This window comes from Elephas maximus, chromosome 27 (assembly GCF_024166365.1).
Source record: "Elephas maximus indicus isolate mEleMax1 chromosome 27, mEleMax1 primary haplotype, whole genome shotgun sequence".
Taxonomy (NCBI): Eukaryota; Metazoa; Chordata; class Mammalia; order Proboscidea; family Elephantidae; genus Elephas; species Elephas maximus.
This window is the reverse complement of record NC_064845.1, coordinates 26,816,466-26,833,009: the sequence shown is the minus strand read 5'-3', so window position 1 is coordinate 26,833,009 and position 16,544 is coordinate 26,816,466. Positions and strand designations below refer to the sequence as shown.

General features: G+C 38.8%; 1 protein-coding gene across 4 annotated transcripts in view; it reads left to right on the top strand.

The window, feature by feature from the left end:
* The window catches only part of LOC126068310 (ral guanine nucleotide dissociation stimulator-like), a 1,065,244-nt gene that overhangs the window by 189,018 nt on the left and 859,682 nt on the right, over positions 1 to 16,544 (top strand). The gene's annotated exons all lie outside the window — the stretch shown is intronic.

Genomic DNA, 16,544 nt, shown 5'->3' with positions numbered 1-16,544 from the left:
ATCTGGGACTTGGCCTCTGGGGAGTGCTGGTCCCCTGTCCCTGTTGGTTGATGGATTGACTGGGCAGCTGGTTAAGGGGAAGGAATTTCCTAGTTCCTTTTCTGCTGGCCTAGCCACGTCCTGTCTAGCCTCTAGGTAAACTTCAGCACCTAAAAGGAAACCTCACCCCATTCCACTCCCTGAAGGATTCCAGCTTTTACATGGAATCCGTATCTACCACCACATCTAACTGCAACCAGACACTCAGAGCCTGATTTCTTTTGCACTTTGGAAAGCACATTTGCATTCTTTGCCTACATCCCTTCTCCCCTCCCCTTTTTATATCTGTTTCTTATTTCACAATAAAACTTTGGTATTAAAAAAAAATACTAATGAGACTTTAAATTTCTTCTCACCCTATGTCATGGATTGTATTGTCACCCCAAAATTGTATTACGTGTAACAACTTGGTTAGGCCATGATTCCCATCAAACACAGACCTAAAGAGTTGACCTCAGTGACAGAGACTGAGAATGAACAACCACGGGGAAGCAGCGACTGTTTTTGGAGCCTGGAGCCAGCGTCCCAGTCAGGAAACCTTTGCGCCGGGCTTTGGACTGGGCGCAGCGGAGCTAAGCACGACATCCTGAGACAGCGCAAACACGGCACACGGCCCTACCCCCAAGAAGTGACCTCGAGAGAAGCCCAGCCAGTGCATACAACGCAGCGACACGGCTGACAGGAGGAGAAGACACCGGGAGGCAGTGACTGGTTTTGGAGCTGGGAGTGCGGCGTCCCAGCCAGGGAAACTTGGCCCTGGGCTTTGGACTGGGAGCAAAGGAACTAACCACGGCTTCTGAGACAGCGTAAGCAAGGGACGCGGGCCTGACCCTCAGGGGCAATCTCTATGCAGCCAGTGCACACAGTCGAAGCGCCCCTCAGGAATCTCAGATAAAACAGTCATCCCAAGCAGGATAAGTAACTTTGTCTATATTCTGGGGTGCTACTCTCTCCTATTTATCTGAACCCTCCCCTCCCCTTCCCAAGCGGCTTCATTAACATTGGAATTTCCTGAGCCAGAGAGTGAATTGCACTGCGGTTTTTCTTTCTTTTCTTTTTTGGTCTTTTCCTAACCCATTCTTCTGGCCTGAGAGAATCAGCTACAAAAAACCCAGGGACCAAAAATCCTTCCCTAATTGGACTAAAAACACAGAATCAGCTCCAGCCAAGCATATGTGATCCACAGTTTTGGGCTTTCATCCATACAGGGAACAAGGTGGCTATTATAATGCAAGGGCAATTCTGATAGGGATCTGACTGTAATTGTTTTAGCAGATTACTGGAAAGACAAGTTTCCCAGGTCTGATATCTCTGCGTATTCAACAGAGCCCTCACTGACCCACAACAGGGAACTGAGGGCTAAAGCTCCCCCCCAGACCACCTAGCCTCCTGCCTTAGGGGTCTGACGATGGTGACACCTACCAATCTGTACAGGTACTTGCATTGGGGGCCTAAGGTACAGCTGCAGAGCCCACCCACCAAAGTGCTTTAGGAATAGAGACACACCTACCTCACCGGCACTTGGGAGAAGCCTGTCAGCACCCTGCCCCCCCACCCCCTGGAGTGTGAGCCCCTGCTGCTACTAGAATTTGGTGCACACAACTATCACCATTACCTCTCAGGTGGATACGTGACAGTATGCACCACATACTTGATGACCCAAAATCAGATTCTACTCAAGAATAGTGAATGGACTCTTAGACTTATGTATTTGGTAACAGCCCAAACCAGCTGGTAATAGGTCATAAGTAAGTCAAGGGCTACAACAATCAAGACAGCACAATTGAGTAGCCCATCTACATATATTGAAAGAAAACAAAACAAGATAAGACTCAGTGAGCAAATATAGAATAAATCACTACAATATCTTAGAGATGGCTCGGAGACAGCAGTCGATATCAAACCACATAAAGAAGCAGACCATGAATGCTTCTACAACTCCCCAAACTAAAGAATCAAAATCTTTCCCAAATGAAGATACAATCCTGGAATTGCCAGATGCAGAATATAAAAAACTAATTTACAGAATGCTTCAAGACATCAGGGATGACCTCAGAAATGAAATAAGGGAATCTACAGAAAAAGCCAAAGAACACACTGATAAAGCAGTTGAAGAACTCAAAAAGATTATTCAAGAGCATAGTGGAAAAATTAATAAGCTTCAAGAATCGATAGAGAGGCAGCATTCAGAAATCCAAAAGATTAGCAGTAAAATTATAGAATTAGACAACTCAATAGGAAGTCAGAGGAGCAGACTTGAACAACTGGAATGCAGGGTGGGGGTTCTGGAGGACAAGGGAATGGATACCCATATAGCTGAAAAAAAATCAGATAAAAGAATTTAAAAAAATGGAGAAACCCTAAGAATCATGTGGTACTCTATCAAGAAGAATAACTTGCGTGTGATTCGAGTCCAAGAACAGGGAGGGATAACAGAAAATGGAGAGAGAATTGTTGAAGATCTGTTGGCAGAAAACTTCCCTGACATCATGACAGACAAAAGGATATCTATCCAACATGCTCATTGAACCCCATATAAGACTGATCCAAAACGAAAATCACCAAGATATATTATCATCAAACTTGCCAAAACTAAAGATAAAGAGAAAATTTTAGAAGCAGCCAGGGAGAAAAGAAAGGTCTCCTACAAAGGAGAATCAATAAGTTCAGACTACTCAGTAGAAACCATGCAGTCAAGAAGGCAATGGGATGACATATATAGGGCACTGAAGGAGAAAAACTGCCAGCCAAGGATCATATATCCAGCAAAACTCTCTCTCAAATATGAAGGCAAAATTAAAACATTCACAGATAAACACAAGCTTAGAGAATTTGCAAAAACCAAACCAAAGCTCCAAGAAATACTAAAGGAAATTGTTTGGTCAGAAAATCAATAACGTCAGATAACAACACAACACAAGGTCACAGAGCAGAACATCCTCATATCAACTCAAATAGGGAAATCACAAAAACAAATTAAGATTAATTTTAAAAAGACAAAAACACTCAAAACAGGGAATCATTGAAGTCAATATGTAAAAGATCACAATAGTCAAAAAGAGGGACTAAATACAGGTGGCATAGAACTGCCATATGGAGAGGGATACAAGGCGATATAGGACAATACAAGTTAGGTTTTTACTTAGAAAAATAGGGGTAAATATTAAGGTAACCACAAAGAGGTCTAACAATTCTATAATTCAAAATAAAAACCAAGAAAAACTAAAGACTCAGCAAACATGAAGTCAACTACTATGAAAATGAGGAACACACAATTTACAAAGAAAAACGTCTCAGCACAAAAAAGTAAGTGGAAAAATGAAATTGTCAACAACACACATAAAAAGGCATCAAAATGACAGCACTAAACACATATCTATAATTACACTGAATGTAAATGGACTAAATGCACCAATAAAGAGACAGAGAGTCTCAGACTGGATAAAGAAACACGATCCGTCTATATGCTGCCTACAAGAGACACACCTTAGACTTAGAGACACAAAGAAACTAAAACTCAAACGATGGAAAAAAACATATTAAGCAAAGAATAAGCAAAAAAAAAAAAAAAGGAGTAGCAATATTAATTCCTTACAAAATAGACTTTAAAGTTAAATCCACCACAAAGGATAAAGAAGGACACTACATAATGATAAAAGGGACAATTGACCAGGAAGATATAACCATATTAAAAATTTATGCACCCAATGACAGGGCTGCAAGATACATAAATCAAATTTTAACAGAACTGAAAAGTGAGATAGACACCTCCACAATTATAGTAGGAGACTTCAACACACCACTTTCGGAGAAGGACAGGACCTCCAATAAGAAGCTCAATAGAGACACGGAAGACCTAATTGCTACAATCAACCAACTTGACCTCATTGACTTATATAGAACTCTCCACCCAACAGCTGCAAAGTATACTTTTTTTTCTAGCACACACAGAATATTCTCTAGAATAGACCACATATTAGGTCATAAAACAAACCTTTGTAGAATCCAAAACATCGAAATACTACAAAGCATCTTCTCAGACCATAAGGCCATAAAAATGGAAATCAATAACAGAAAAATTAGGGAAAAGAAATCAAATACTTGGAAACTGAACAACACCCTGCTGAAAAAAGACTGGGTTATAGAAGACATTAAGGACGGAATAAAGAAATTCATAGAATGCAATGAGAATGAAAACACTTCCTATCGAAACCTCTGGGACACAGCAAAAGCAGGGCTCAGAGGTCAATTTATATCGATAAATGCACACATACAAAAAGAAGAAAGAGCCCAAATCAGAGAACTGTCCCGACAACTTGAACAAATAGAAAGTGAGCAACAAAAGAATCCATCGGGCACCAGAAGAAAACAAATAATAAAAATTAGAGCTGAACTAAATGAATTAGAGAACAGAAAAACAATTCAAAGAATTAGCAAAGCCGAAAGCTGGTTCTTTGAAAAAATTAACAAAATTGATAAACCATTGGCCAGACTGACTAAAGAAATACAGGAAAGGAAACAAATAACCCGAATAAGAAACGAGATGGGCCACATCTCAACAGACCCAACTGAAATTAAAAGAATCATATCAGATTATTATGAAAAATTGTACTCTAACAAATTTGCAAACCTAGAAGAAATGGATGAATTCCCAGGAAAACACTACCTACTTAAACTAACACAATCAGAAGTAGAACAACTAAATAGACCCATAACAAAAAAAGAGATTGAAACGGTAATCAAAAAACTCCCAACAAAAAAAAAAGCCCTGGCCCAGACGGCTTTACTGCAGAGTTCTACCAAACTTTCAGAGAAGAGTTAACACCACTACTACTAAAGGTATTTCAAAGCATAGAAGATGACGGAATACTACCTAACTCATTCTATGAAGCCACCATATCCCTGATACCAAAACCAGGTAAAGACATCATGAAAAAAGAAAATGACAAACCTATATCCATCATGAACATAGATGCAAAAATCCTCAACAAAATCCTAGACAATAGAATTCAACAACATATCAAAAAAAAAAAAATAATCCACCATGACCAAGTGGGATTTATACCAGGTATGCAAGGCTGGTTTAATATTAGAAAAACCATTAATGTAATCCACCATATAAATAAAACAAAAGACAAAAACCACATGATCTCATCAATTGATACAGAAAAGGTATTTGACAAAGTCCAACACCCATTTATGATAAAAACTCTCAGGGAAATAGGTATTTAACAAAAATCCTCAACATAATAAAGAGCATCTATACAAAGCCAACAGCCAAAATCACTCTAAATGGAGAGAGCATGAAAGCATTTCCCTTAAGAAAGGGAACCAGACAAGGATGCCCTTTATCACCGCTCTTATTCAACATTGTGCTAGAGGTCCTAGGCAGAGCAACTAGGCTAGACAAAGAAATAAAGGGCATCCGGATTGGCAAGGAGGAAGTAAAATTATCTCTGTTTGCAGATGGCGTGATCTTATACACAGAAAACCCTAAGGAATCCTCCAGAAAAATACTGAAACTAATAGAAGAGTTTAGAAGAGTCTCAGGTTATAGGATAAACATACAAAAATCACTTGGATTCTTCTACATCAACAAAAAGAACATCAAAGAGGAAATAACCAAATCAATACCATTCACAGTAGGCCCCAAGAAGATAAAATACTTAGGAATAAATCTTACCGAAGATGTAAAAGACTTATACAAACAAAACTACAAAGTACTACAGCAAGAAACTAAAAAGGACCTACATAAGTGGAAAAACATACCTTGCTCATGGATAGGGAGACTTAACATAGTAAAAATGTCTATTCTACCAAAAACCATCTATACATACAATGCAGTTCCGATCTAAATTGCAACGACATTTTTTAATGTGATGGAGAAACAAATCTCCAACTTCATATGGAAGGGAAAGAAGCCCCGGATAAGTAAAGCATTACCGAAAAAGAAGAAGAAAGTGGGAGGCCTCACTCTACCTGATTTTAGAACCTATTATACAGCCACAGTAGTCAAAACAGCCTGGTACTGGTACAAAAACAGACACATAGACCAATGGAACAGAATTAAGAACCCAGATATAAATCCATCCACATATCAGCAGCTGATATTTGACAAAGGCCCAGTGTCAGTTAATTGGGGAAAAGATAGTCTTTTTAACAAATGGTGCTGGCATAACTGGATGTCCATTGGCAAAAAAATGAAACAGGACCCATACCTCACACCATGCACAAAAACTAACTCCAAGTGGATCAAAGACCTAAACATAAAGACAAAAACGATAAAGATCATGGAAGAAAAAATAGGGACAATGTTAGAAGCCCTAATACAAGGCATAAACAGAATATGAAATATTACCAAAAATGACGAAGAGAAACTAAATAACTGGGAGCTCCTAAAAATCAAGCACCTATGCTCATCTAAAGACTTCACCAAAAGAGTAAAAAGACCACCTACAGATTGGGAAAGAATTTTCAGCTATGACATCTCCGACCAGCGCCTGATCTCTAAAATCTGTATGATTCTGTTAAAACTCAACCACAAAAAGACAAACAACCCAATCAAGAAGTAGGCAAAGGATATGAACACACACTTCACTAAAGAAGATATTCAGGCAGCTAACAGATACATGAGAAAATGCTCTCGATCATTAGGCATTAGAGAAATGCAAATTAAAACTACGATGAGATTCCATCTCACTCTAACAAGGCTGGCATTAAGCCAAAAAACACAAAATAATAAATGTTGGAGAGGCTGCGCAGAGATTGGAACTCTTATACACTGCTGGTGGGAATGTAAAATGGTACAACCACTTTGGAAATCTATCTGGCGTTTCCTTAAACAGTTAAAAATAGAACTACCATACAACCCAGAAATCCCACTCCTCGGAATATACCCTAGAGAAATAAGAGCCTTCACACGAACAGATATATGCACTCCCATGTTTATTTACAATAGCAAAAAGCTGGAAGCAACCAAGGTGTCCATCAACGGATGAATGGGTAAATAAATTGTGGTATATTCACACAATGGAATACTACGCATCGATAAAGAAGTGACAAATCTGTGAAACATTTCATAACATGGAGGAACCTCGAAGGCATTATGCTGAGTGAAATTAGTCACAGGCAAAAGGACAAATATTGTATAAGACCATTACTATAAGATCTTGAGAAATAGTATAAACTAAGAAGAACACATACTGTTGAGGTTACGGGGGGGAGGGAGGGAGGGAGGGAGATGGTTATTTAGTGATTAGTTAGTAGATAATAACTACTTTAGGTGAAGGGAAGGTCAATACTCAATACACGGAAGGTCAGCTCAACTGGGCTGGACCAAAAGCAAAGAAGTTTCCAGGATAAACTGAATACTTCAAAGGTCAGCGGAGCAAGGGCGGGGGTTTGGGGACAGAAGTCCAAAACTCAATTCTGCTTTAAAGGAGTTGAGGTCTTGACTTAACTAGAACACACCATCACTACAAGTGGGGGTTTCCAGCCTGTATGAGGCAAACAGGGGTCATTACAGGCTGAAACAGTGCTGTCCAATAGAACTTTCTGTGATGATGAACACGCTCTACATCTGTGCTCTCCAATAAGGCAACACTAAGCACATGCGGCTTCTAAGCACTTGAAAGGTAGCTACTTCGACTGAATAAGTTTTTTAATTGTATTTAATTATATTAATTTAAAAATAAATAGCCACATGTGGCTGGTGGCTATTGTACTGGACAGCATAGTTAAAGGCTTACACCATGGACTGGGAAAATAATCCAAAAGTATATCACAAGACAGTCTTACTCATCCTCCAACTACCTGATAAAACACTTCCTTAACCCTTGCCCTCCATACACACACAGACACTATGCATAAGATTTCACCATATCACGCATCACTAGAGCAGTACTCCCGAATTTTAACATACATCAGAATCATGGAGGGCTTGTTAAAACACAGATTATTGAGCTCCAACCCCAAGTTTCTGATTCAGGAGGTCTGGGTTGAGCTCCAATCATTTACATCTTTAACAAGTTCCCAGATAATGCTGATGCTGCTAGGACCACACTTTGAGCAGCACTGGAATGAAAATTTCAACTATTCAAACACCAGCTCTCATGGATTGAATTGTGTCCCCCCTAAAATGTTTGTCAACTTGGCTGGACCATGATTCCCAGTATTGTATGACTGTCCACCAGTCAGTCATATGATGTAATTTCCTATGCATTGTAAATCCTACCTCTATGATGGTAATGAGGTGGGATTAGGGGTACTCATGTTAATGAGGCAAAACTCAATCTACAAAATTAGTTTGTATTTTAAATCGATCTCTTTCAAGATATACAAGGGAGAAGTGAGTACAGAGACATGGGGAGCTTCTACCACCAAGAATGCAGAACCAGGAGGGGAGCGCCTCCTTTGGACACAAGGCCCCTGCACTGAGACGCTCCTAGGATGGGAAGATTGATGACAAGGACCTTCCCTCGGAGCTCACACAGACAAAAAGCCTTCCCCTGGAGCTAGCATCATGAATTTCGACTTCTGGATGCCTAAAGTACGAGAGAACAAATTTCTCTTTGTTAAAGCCATCCACTTGTGGCATTTCTGTTACAGTGGCACTAGATGACTAAGACACCAACCTATCTACTAAAACAGCTTCTCTCACTGTCCCCTTTATGCTACACAGAAGTGCCCCTTTCCTTCTAGTAAAAACTTAACACTTAGTACTATAAACACAGGGTAGAGAGGATATAAATAAACAAGGCTACCTGTCTAAGACGGCTTCTCCACCTATTAGATCCAAGATCTGTCCACATTTGTTATAAGCTTTGCAAGTGTATCTAACACTACAGAGGCCAGAAAACACCGCAAGGGTGAACACAAGCCTGCCAGGATGGTTTACATCTAATACCTGCACTGACCCTGCCTTAGAGTCAAGTTGGTGCTTTCTACTAAAATAACGTACATCACTCAGGTCTAGATCAGGATTACAGCGTTTTTCACCTTTCCGACACACAGTTCTGAAGAGTAACAAAAGAACACACGTATTAAAGTAAAGCATTTATCAAAGGCATATGTTGAAGACAACTTTTTCCATATTCCAAAAGAGAGGAGACAGAAAAGGAAAGGCTCTAGAACAAAGAGACTTCTGCAAACAGTCTCTGGTCTTCATTAATCACCTGCAACAACTCTTCTGGATCAGCAGTCATTTGAAAAGATATTTTGATTTGGGGGGTTACTTCTCTATGTCCTCTGGTCTACTTATGCATGCGTGACTTTCACATTACAAGATCCCTCCACGAAGAGCACTTTCCTGACTGCTCTTCTGAACAGCCTCCTTCCTGCCTCCTCCACCTTCACCTTTCTTTCCTCTCCAAAAGAAAGCCTACATCCAAAATACACTGTAACAACAAACTAGGACAGGATGCCTTCAAATAAACTCAGATGCTAGTACTGTTTAAAATGATCTTTATCATTTTAAATTTTGTATTTAGGTCTTTGATCTATTTTGAGTTCATTTTTGTGCATGGTGTGAGGTATGGGTCTTCTTTCCTTTTTTTGGAGATGGATATCCAGTCATACCAGCACCATTTGTTAAAAAGACTGTCTTTGCCCCAATTAACTGACTTTGGGTCTTAGTCAAATATCTACTGCTCATCTGTGGATGGAATTATGTCTGGATTCTCAATTCTGTTCCATTGGTCTATGTATCTGTTGTTGTACCAGTACCAGGCTGTTTTGACTACTGTGGTGGTATAACAGGTTCCAAAATCAGGTAGAGTGAGGCCTCCCACTATGTTCTTCTTTTTCAGTGATGCTTTACATATCCAAGGTCTCTTTCCCTTCCATATGAAGTTGGTGATTTGTTTCTCCATCTCATTAGAAAATGTCTTTGGAATCTGGATCGGAATTGCATTAAATCTGCAATTCGCTTTTGGTAGAAAAGACATTTTTACAATGTTAAGTCTTTCTATCCATGAGTAAGGTATGTTTTTCCACTTACGTAGGTCTCTTTTGGTTTCTTGCAGAAGTGTTTTGTAGTTTTCTTTGTACAAGTCTTTTACATCTCTGCTAAGATTTATTCCTAAGTATTTTATCTTTTTGGGGGCTAGCATAAATGGTATTGCTTTGGTGATTTCCTCCTCAAGGTTCTTTTTGTTGATGTAAAGGAACCCAACTGAGTTTTGTATGTTTATCTTCTATCCTGATACTCTGCTGAACCCTTCTATTAGTTTCAGTAGTTTTCTGGAGGATTTCTTAGCCTTTTCTGTGTATAAGGATCATGTCATCTGCAAATAGAGATACTCTGACTTCTTTGCCAATCTGGATGCTCTTTATTTCTTTATCTAGCCTAATTGCTCTGGTTAGGACATCCAGCACAATGTTGAATAACAGTGGTCATAAAGGGCATCCTTGTCTGGTTCCTGATCTCAATGGGAATGCTTTCAGGCTCTCTTCATTTAGGGTGATGTTGGCTGTTGGCTTTGTATAAATACCCTTTATTATGTCGAGGAATTTGCCTTCTATTCCTATTTTGCTGAGAGTTTTTATCATGAATGAGTGTTGAACTTTGTCAAATGCCTTTTCTGCATCAATTGATAAAATCATGTGATTCTTGTCTTTTATTCATATCATGGATTCCATTAATTGTTTTTCTAATGTTGAGCCATCCCTGGATACCTGGTATGAATCCCACTTGGTCATGGTGAATTATTTTTTTCATATGTTGTTGAATTCTATTGGCTTGAATTTTGTTGAGGATGTTTGCATCTAAGTTCATTAGGGATATAGGTCTGGAGTTTTCTTTTTGTGTGGTGTCTTTTCCTTGTTTTGGTATCCAGAATACGCTGGCTTTATAGAATGAGTTTGGGAGAATTACGTGGTTTTCTATGCTCTGAAATACCTTTAGCAGTAGTGGTGTAAACTCTTCTCCAAAAGTATGGTAGAACTCAATCTCTTCTTTCGTTATGAGTCTATATAGTTGTTTGACCTCTGTGTTACTTTAGGTAGGTAATGTGTTTCTAGAATTCATCCATTTCTTCTAGGTTTTCAAATTTCTTAGAGTACAATTTTTCACAGTAATCTGATATGATTCTTTTAATTTCAGTTGGATCTGTTGTGATATGGCCCATCTCATTTCTTATTTGGGTTAATTGCTTCCTCTTCTATTTTTCTGTTGTGAGTTTCGCCAGTAGTTTTTCAATTTTGTTGATTTTTTCAAAGAACCAGCTTTTGGTCTTGTTAATTCTTTCAATTGTTTTTCTATTTTCTACTTCGATTCTGCTCTAATTTTTATTATTTGTTTTCTTCTGCTGCCTGAGGTTTTTTTGTTGGTTTGTCTGTTCTCCTCTATTTGTTCAAGTTTTAGGGATAATTCTTTGATTTTGACCCTTTCTTCTTTTTCTTTCTGTGCATTTATTGATATAAGTTGACCTCTGAGCACTGCTTTTGCTGTGTCCCAAAGTTTCTGATAGGAAGTGTTTTCATTCTCATTGGATTCTATGAATTTCTTTATTCCATCCTTAATGTTTTCTATACTCCAGTCTTTTTTGAGAAGGGTATTGTTCAATTTCCAAGTGTTTGATTTCCTTTCCCTGCTTTTTCTGTTATTGATTTCTACTTTTATGGCCTTATGGTCAGAGAAGGTGCTTTGTAATATTTCAATGTTTTGGATTCTGCTAAGGCTTGCTGTATGACCAAATATGTGGTCTATCCTAGAGAATATTCCACGTGCACTAGAAAAGAAAGTACACTTGGCTGCTGTTGGGTGTTCTGTACATGTCTATGAGGTCAAGTTTGTTTATTGTGGCATTTAGATCTTCCGTGTCTTTACTGAGCTTTTTCCTGGATGTCCTGTCCTTCACTGAAAGTGGTGTGTTGAGGTTTCCTACTATTATTGTGGAGCTGTCTATCTCACTTTTCAATGCTGGTAGCGTTTGTTTTATGTATCTTGCAGCCCAATCACTGGGTGCACAAATAGTATGGTTATATCCTCTTGGTATATTGTCCCCTTTATCGTTATATAGTATCCTTCCTTATCGTTTACGATGGATTTAACTTTAAAGTCTATTTTGTCAGAAATTAATACTGACACGCCTGCTGTTTTTTAATTGTTGTTCGCATGATATACTTTTTTTCCATCCTTTGAGTTTTTGTTTGTGTCTCTAAGTCTAAGGTAAGACTCTTATAGGCAGCAGATACACAGATCGTGTTTTCTAATCCATTCTGCCACTCTCTGTCTCTTTATACGTGCATTTAGGCCATTTACATTCAGCGTAATTATGGAGAGGTATGAATTTAGTGCTATCATTTTGATGTCTTTTTTTCAGTGTTGTTGTCAGTTTCTTTCTCCCGCTTAATTTTATGCCCTGAGTATCTTTACATATTGTCCTTTTCTCCTATTCGTTGTTGTTGATTTTGTTTCCAAGGAGTCTCTATTTTTTTCTTGTATTTTATTTTGATGTGTAGGACAGTTTGTCTCCTTTGTGGTTACCTTATTATTTACCCCTATATTTATATATTTAAACCTAACTTTTATTTCTTCGTATCACCTTGTCTTTTCTCTATATGAAAGACCCATGACTACACTTTGTAGTCCCTCTTTATTGTTTTAATGTTGACCTCTATTACATAGTAACATCGCTGTCTCCCTGTTTTAAGCGTTTTTTTTTTATCTTGATTTATTTTTGTGATTTCCCTATCTGGGTTGACTTCTGATTGCTATACCCAGTATTCTAGTCTTGGGTTGATACCTGATATTACTGATTTTCTAACCAAAGGACTCCCTTTAGTATTTCTTGCAGTTTTGGTTTGGTTTTTACGACTTCCCTGAACTTCTGTTTATCTGGAAATATCCTAATTTCACCTTTATATTTGAGAGACAGCTTTGCTGGATATGTGATTCTTGGCTGGCAATTTTTTCCCTTCAATTTCTTAGATAAGTCATCCCACTGCCTTCTTACCTGCATAGTTTCGGACGAGTAGTCTGAACTTATTCTTTTCAACTCTCCTTTGTAGGTGACTTTGTTTATCCCTAGTTGCTCTTAAAATTCTCCCTTTATCTTTGGTTTTGGCAAGTTTGGTTATGTGTTCATGACCTTCTTTTAAAATCTACCTTATGTGGAGTTCGATGAGCATCTTGGATAGATATCTTCTCATCTTTCACGATACCAGGGAAGTTTTCTGCCAGCAAATCCTCCGTAATTCTCTCTGTATTTTCTGTTATCCCTCCCTGTTCTGGTACTCCAATTACTCATAAGTTATTTCTCTTGATAAAGACCCACATGATTCTTAAATTTTCTTCATTTTTTTAAAATTCTTTTATCTGGGTTTTCTTCAACTATATTGGTGCCAATTTCTTCAATTTCAGAAATTCTGCCTTCCACTTGCTCAATTCTGCTCCTCTGACTTTCTACTGAGTTGTCTAATTCTGTAATTTTATTGTTAATCTTCTGAATTTCTCATTGCTATCTGTCTATGGATTTTTCCAGCTTATTAAATTTTTCATTATGTTCCTGAATAATCTTTTTGATTTTTCAACTGCTTTATCTGTGTCTTCCTTGGGTTGTTCTGCACATTGCCTCATTTCCTTCTTAATGTCTTAAAGGGTTTTGTTTATTAATCTTTTGTATTCTGCCTCTGATAATTGCAGGAAGACACGTTCATCTAGAAGAACCCTTGATTCTTTGTTTTGAGAGCTTGTTCAGGCAATCGTGGTCTGTTTGTTTATGTGACATGATATGCACTGTTGTCTCTAAGCCATCTATAAGTTATTGTATTAGTTTTTTTTTACATTTGTTTACTGTGTCGTAGCTTCTTGCTTTGTTTTGTTTTGATATGCCCAAATGGGCGGCCTGAGTAAGCAAGCTTGATTATTTTCACATTTGGAGCTCTGGCATCCTGTCTCTGGATGGCCAGAGCTGTTATCAGGTATATCGGTTTAGGGGTCCATTCACTTTTCTTGTATGAATTCAAGTCAGGTGTCCAGGAAGCTGATCATCAAGTGTATGGTGCAGGCTCTCTACTACAATCTTAGAGGGGCAAGTATCTGCTTGCAGCAGGGTGTCATGCTGTGAACATGGCAGGGGGCTGAGAATCATCCCCCAAATTTCTGAGGAAAGCATGTCCCTGTTCCCTACAGTGTACAGGTGGGTGGGTTCTGCAGATGGACCATGGGCACCCAATGTTTTTGGTTGTAAAGCCTGGGAAGTACCCGTACTATACCCGGGTCAGGGTCAAAGCTGATGTCCTCAGTATACACTGTAACCTTCCCATCACTGGCAACAACACCCATCTCCCTCAAACATCACGTTTACAAAGTTCATTTCTAAGAACAGACACCTAGTTATTTCAAAAGAGAGAATGGATGAATGAACCCTGGCTCGTAAGGTCAATAAAACCGGTGTTCACGTTTTGGATTGTGAATACAATCTCAAAAGGACAGAATTTAAGAAAACCCATACTTATTAAGAAGATTCAAGTTTTAGAAGAGACTGATTTGAGAATAACTTTGACCTGACTGTTGTGCCAACCCTAAAGTATACTGAATAATTAACCAACATTATTTTTACTAATACTCTCACCCCTACCTTCAAAGTATGTAATTACTGGATATTGATCAGGTTTAAAAGTCACATGTATACTTCCAAAATCCCACCCATGTGTGTAGACTAGCTTCACAAGCAAAGAATCAGAAGTATGAAGTTATTGGGAATTTTAATTGAATCATGATTTCAACTTCACATTCAATTAACCAATTTATGTAAAGTGCTTTCAAACCCTGTATTATGATGCTTAATCGTTATGTTACATTCCGCCTTCTCATCCGCTACACACAAACACACATACAGAACCAGCAAAGTAACCACAACCATCCCTCAGTCTCTACAACACCCATTATTCCAACCTTATAGGAACAGTTTGGCTTTCACAACTATTTTCTTTGAGCTTCTCTTTAACTGAGATCTCACAGATCCTCTCAAGATCTTCTAGACTTGAGGCTACATGCTACTGGTTTGCCAGTTCCATTATTTCACCTTCTCCAGGAATTCCCAGAGACAGCAGTGCCACCTGCTAGTAGGGAGGGCACAATCTGCTTTCTGGAAGCCTGTGGGTGACAGGAATGGCAGCCTAGATTTCTGTCTTTGTGAGCTTTTCTTTTCTAGAGCACATTATAAGCATAAGCTACACCTGAGATATGTAACCTCCACAGGAGCCTCCACTGTGACTGGCAGGTGGTCCAGAAGCCATGTAAAGCAAAGCCAGGCTAGCCAACAATGAGGCACTTCTGCCTGAAAATGCCTCCTCAATGTCCCAAATGGAAGAGCCTCACTGAATTCAACATTTCCTGGCTCTCCTTTTCCCCCACTGCTTCAGTATCTGATAATAGCACTCCCGGCCCCTACCTGTGGCTATGCTATCTAGCTCTATCTCACATCCTAAGGAAGGTGCTCAGACCCCTCTCAATGTGAAGGCTCTTACATGTACACAGTGTGACATGGATCCTTCTCAAAGGACACTACTCCTTAGGCATGCAGGTCAGACTCTAATCTCTTTCATTTGCTCTCCATCCTCCCAGCACCTAACCCAAGGAGCAGAAACAACAGAAAGGAAATGATTTTCTTGTTGCTTTGAAAGTAACACTAGTGAGCTTTCATTGATTCAGAGAGTAAACCCTTGTGCTATAGGTCACTGATACATGTCACGTCCCTCAAGATGCACTCAGCCTACCGATCTTCTTGGTTTCCCTTCCTTAACCTGATCAGTGTTTTTCAACCTTTTCACAGCCCCTTCCACAGGCTGAATGTAAGAACTGCACGCCCTTTGTGTAGTTTTTACAGGCAGTCCTCAGTTATGTCCAAATAACGTGCAACCTGTAGTTACAAACCAACCCCCGTAGAGCCTATTTAGATTAAAAATTTGAGGTATATACAATGGTTCATAAAAATAAATTGGCACTACTTTGGGAAGCGCATTAAAACACTGTTATTATTACTGTATTACCATGTTAAAGATATCTTAGTGTATCTGGAAATGATTCGTTACTGTTTATGTATAGAAAAGGAACACTACATGCTAAGACAAACATATGATTAACTGACATTAGATAAACACCGTACCTAACTGTTCAGACTAATGTACAAATTCAACTTAAAGACAGATTTAGGAATAGAACTCGTTCGTAATCCGGGGACTGCCTGCATGACAAAAATGACATTTTTTCTTTAGTCTTAAAAGCATATCCTTTTTCAAGTTATACTACCTCCCTGAACCTTCAGAATTCATTCCCCCACCATCACCAACACCAACTTAAAAACTTTAGACAAAATTTTAAGTTATTCCCAGTAATTTGCTTTGTGTTCCAAACTATTACCTGTCAACCTATACTTCACTGTACTAGAGACAGCTCTTACAGTCCCAGAGAGCTTGAGCTTCACAGCAACTTCTCCTTTTACTTTCATTCACCTCAGAGTTCTCATCTCCGTAACAACTGTTAAGTGCTCCCTATTCCA